Here is a 4,805-nt window from a genome sequence, read left to right as displayed (position 1 = left end):
CCTTGTCCCGTATTCTCCGCAATACGCCGCACCATCTTTGATCTTGTCAGCCCCTCTTTGCGCTTGTCCGAACCTCTTTGCCCTTGTCCGCCCCTCTTTGCCCTTGTCCACCCCTCTTTGCACTTGTGTGCCCCTCTTTGACATTTTGCGCACCTCTTTCCCCTTGTGCGCCCCTCTCTCCCCTTCTCCGCCCCTGTTTGCACTTGTCCGCCCCTCTTTGACCTTCTCCCTTATTCTACTCAATTCTCCACACCTCTTTGCCCTTGTCCGCCCCTCTTTGCCCTAGTCCCGTATTGTCAGACCCTCTTAGCCCTTGTCCGCCCCTCTTTGCCCTTGTCCGCCATTCTTTGTCCTTGTCCAACCCTCTTAGCCCTTGTCCCGTATTCTCTGCAATTCTCCGCCCCTCTTTGCCCTTGTCCACCCCTCTTTGACCTTGTCCGCCCGTCTTTGCCTTTTTCCGCCCCTCTTTGCACTTGTCCGCCCCTCTTTGCACTTGTCCGCCACTCTTTGCACTTGTCCCATATTCTCCAAACTTCTACGCCCCTCTTTGCCCTTGTCCCGTATTCACAGCACTTGTCTGCCCCTCTTTGCACTTCTCCACTCCTCTTTGTCCTTGTCCGCCCTCTTTTCCCTTGTCCGCCCCTCATTGCCCTACTCTGCCTCTCTTTGCCCCTGTCCGACCCTCTTTGCCCTTGTCCCGTATTCTGCGCACTTCTCTGCCCCTCTTTGCCCTTTTCCACTCCTCTTTACCCTTCTCCGCCCCTCTTTGCCTTTGTCCAGTATTCTACGCACTTCTCCGCCCCTTCTTTGCCCTTGTCCAAACCTCTTTGCCCTTGTCCACCCCCTTTGCCCCTATCCGCCCCTCTTTGCCCTTGTCCGCCCCTCTTTTTCCTTCTCCGCCCCTCTTTGCACTTGTCCGCCCCTCTTTGACCTTATCTTCCCCTCTTTGTGATTGTCCGCCCCTCTTTACCCTTATCCGCCCCTCTTTTCCCTTGTCCTGTATTTTCTGCACTTCTCCGCCTCTCTTTGCCCTTGTCCGACCCTCTTTGCCCTTGTCCGCCCCTCTTTGCCATTGTCCGCCCCTCTTTGACCTTGTCCGCCCTTCTTTGCCCTTGTACGCACCTCTTTGCCATTGTCCGCCCCTCTTTGCTATTGTCCGACCATCTTTGATCTTGTCCCGTATTCTCCACACATGTCTGACACTCTTTGCCCTTGTCCGCCCCTCTTAGCATTTCTCCGCCCCTCTTTGCCCTTGTCCGAACCTCTTTGCCCTTGTCCGCCCCTCTTTGCACATTTCCGCACCTCTTTGCCTTTGTCCCGTATTCTCCGCATTTGTCCGCCCCTCTTTGCCCTTGTCCGCCCCTCTTTGCCCTTGTCCGCTCCTCTTTGCCCTTCTCCGAACCTCTTTGCTCTTGTCCCGTATTTTCCGCACTTCTCCGCCCCTCTTTGCTCTTGTCCGCCCCTCTATGCCCTTGTCCCATATTCTCTGGAATTGTCCGCCCCTCTTTGCCCTTGTCCACCCCTCTTTGCCCTTGTCCGCCCCTCTTTTCCCTTATCCGCCACTCTTTGCTCTTCTCCGCCCCTCTTTGCACTTGTCCGCCCCTCTTTGACCTTGTCCACACCTCTTTGCCCTTGTAACCTATTCTCCGCCCTTGTCCACCCCTCTTTTCCCTTGTCCCGTATTCTCCGACCTTGTCCGCCCCTTTTTGCCCTTGTCCCGTATTCTCCAATCTTTTCCGCACCGCTTTGCCCTTTTCCCGTATTCTCCGCAATTATCCGCCCCTCTTTGCCCTTGTCCCGTATTCTCCGCACTTCTCCGCCCCTCTTTGCCCTTGTCCGCCCCTCTTTGCCCTTGTCCACACCTCTTTGCCCTTGTCCACCCCCTTTGCCCCTATCCGCCCCTCTTTGCCCTTGTCCGCCCCTCTTTTTCCTTCTCCGCCCCTCTTTGCACTTGTCCGCCCCTCTTTGACCTTATCTTCCCCTCTTTGTGATTGTCCGCCCCTCTTTACCCTTATCCGCCCCTCTTTTCCCTTGTCCTGTATTTTCTGCACTTCTCCGCCTCTCTTTGCCCTTGTCCGACCCTCTTTGCCCTTGTCCGCCCCTCTTTGCCATTGTCCGCCCCTCTTTGACCTTGTCCGCCCTTCTTTGCCCTTGTACGCACCTCTTTGCCATTGTCCGCCCCTCTTTGCTATTGTCCGACCATCTTTGATCTTGTCCCGTATTCTCCACACATGTCTGACACTCTTTGCCCTTGTCCGCCCCTCTTAGCATTTCTCCGCCCCTCTTTGCCCTTGTCCGAACCTCTTTGCCCTTGTCCGCCCCTCTTTGCACATTTCCGCACCTCTTTGCCTTTGTCCCGTATTCTCCGCATTTGTCCGCCCCTCTTTGCCCTTGTCCGCCCCTCTTTGCCCTTGTCCGCTCCTCTTTGCCCTTCTCCGAACCTCTTTGCTCTTGTCCCGTATTTTCCGCACTTCTCCGCCCCTCTTTGCTCTTGTCCGCCCCTCTATGCCCTTGTCCCATATTCTCTGGAATTGTCCGCCCCTCTTTGCCCTTGTCCACCCCTCTTTGCCCTTGTCCGCCCCTCTTTTCCCTTATCCGCCACTCTTTGCTCTTCTCCGCCCCTCTTTGCACTTGTCCACCCCTCTTTGACCTTGTCCACACCTCTTTGCCCTTGTAACCTATTCTCCGCCCTTGTCCACCCCTCTTTTCCCTTGTCCCGTATTCTCCGAACTTGTCCGCCCCTTTTTGCCCTTGTACCGTATTCTCCAATCTTTTCCGCACCGCTTTGCCCTTTTCCCGTATTCTCCGCAATTATCCGCCCCTCTTTGCCCTTGTCCCGTATTCTCCGCACTTCTCCGCCCCCTTTGCCCTTGTCCGCCCCTCTTTGCCCTTGTCCACACCTCTTTGCCCTTGTCCACCCCCTTTGCCCCTATCCGCCCCTCTTTGCCCTTGTCCGCCCCTCTTTTTCCTTCTCCGCCCCTCTTTGCACTTGTCCGCCCCTCTTTGACCTTATCTTCCCCTCTTTGTGATTGTCCGCCCCTCTTTACCCTTATCCGCCCCTCTTTTCCCTTGTCCTGTATTTTCTGCACTTCTCCGCCTCTCTTTCCCCTTGTCCGCCCCTCTTTGCCCTTGTCCGCCCCTCTTTGTTATTGTCCGCCCCTCTTTGACCTTGTCCGCCCTTCTTTGCCCTTGTACGCACCTCTTTGCCATTGTCCGCCCCTCTTAGCTATTGTCCGACCATCTTTGATCTTGTCCCGTATTCTCCACACATGTCTGACACTCTTTGCCCTTGTCCGCCCCTCTTAGCATTTCTCCGCCCCTCTTTGCCCTTGTCCGAACCTCTTTGCCCTTGTCCGCCCCTCTTTGCACATTTCCGCACCTCTTTGCCTTTGTCCCGTATTCTCCGCATTTGTCCGCCCCTCTTTGCCCTTGTCCGCCCCTCTTTGCCCTTGTCCGCTCCTCTTTGCCCTTCTCCGAACCTCTTTGCTCTTGTCCCGTATTTTCCGCACTTCTCCGCCCCTCTTTGCTCTTGTCCGCCCCTCTATGCCCTTGTCCCATATTCTCTGGAATTGTCCGCCCCTCTTTGCCCTTGTCCACCCCTCTTTGCCCTTGTCCGCCCCTCTTTTCCCTTATCCGCCACTCTTTGCTCTTCTCCGCCCCTCTTTGCACTTGTCCGCCCCTCTTTGACCTTGTCCACACCTCTTTGCCCTTGTAAACTATTCTCCGCCCTTGTCCGCCCCTTTTTGCCCTTGTCCCGTATTCTCCAATCTTTTCCGCACCGCTTTGCCCTTTTCCCGTATTCTCCGCAATTATCCGCCCCTCTTTGCCCTTGTCCCGTATTCTCCGCACTTCTCCGCCCCTCTTTGCCCTTGTCCGCCCCTCTTTGCCCTTGTCCGCCCCTCTTTGCCCTTATCCGCCCCTCCTTGCACTTCTCCGACCCTCTTTGCACTTCTCCGCCTCTCTTTACACTTTTCCGCCCCTCTTTCCCTTGTCCCGTATTCTCTGCAATTATCCGCCCCTCTTTGCCCTTGTCCCGTATTGTCCGCACTTCTCCGCCCCTCTTTGCCCTTGTTCCGTATTCTCCGCACTTCTCCGCCCCTCTTTGCCCTTGTCCGCCCCTCTTTGCCCTTGTCCGCCCCTCTTTGCACTTATCCGCCCCTCCTTGCACTTCTCCGCCCCTCCTTGCACTTCTCCGCCCCTCTTTATCCTTTTCCTACACTCTTTGCCCTTGTCTGACCCTCTTTGCCCTTGTCCGCCCCTCTTTACTCTTGTCCGCTCCTCTTTGTCCTTGTCCGACCCTCTTTGCACTTCTTCACTCCTCTTTGCCATTGTCCGACCCTCTTTGCCCTTGTCCGCCCCTCTTTGCCATTGTCCACCTCTCTTTGCCCTTGTCCGCCCCTCCATGACATTTGTCCGACTCTCTTTGCCCTTGTCCGCCCCTCTTTGCCCTTGTCCCGTATTTTCTGCACTTCTCCTCCCTTCTTTGATTTGTCCACCCCTCTTTGCCCTGGTCCGCCCCTCTTTGATTTTTCCGCCCCTCTTTGCCCTTTTCCGCCCCTCTTTGCTCTTGTCCGCCCCTCTTGGCCCTTCTCCGCCCCTCTTTGCCCTTGTCCCGTATTCTCCTCAATTCTACGCCCCTCATTTCCCTTGTCCGCCCCTCTTTGCCCTTGTCCCGTATTCTCGGATATTCTCCGTCACTCTTTGCCCTTGTCCGCCCATCTTCGCCCTTGTCCGCCCCTCTTTGCCCTTGTCCGTCCCTCTTTGCCCTTTTCCGCCCCTCTTTGCCCTTCTCCACCTCTCTTTGC

The sequence above is a fragment of the Phaenicophaeus curvirostris genome, unplaced genomic scaffold (assembly GCF_032191515.1).
Source record: "Phaenicophaeus curvirostris isolate KB17595 unplaced genomic scaffold, BPBGC_Pcur_1.0 scaffold_67, whole genome shotgun sequence".
NCBI lineage: Eukaryota > Metazoa > Chordata > Aves > Cuculiformes > Cuculidae > Phaenicophaeus > Phaenicophaeus curvirostris.
Note: the sequence above shows the minus strand (reverse complement) of the source record.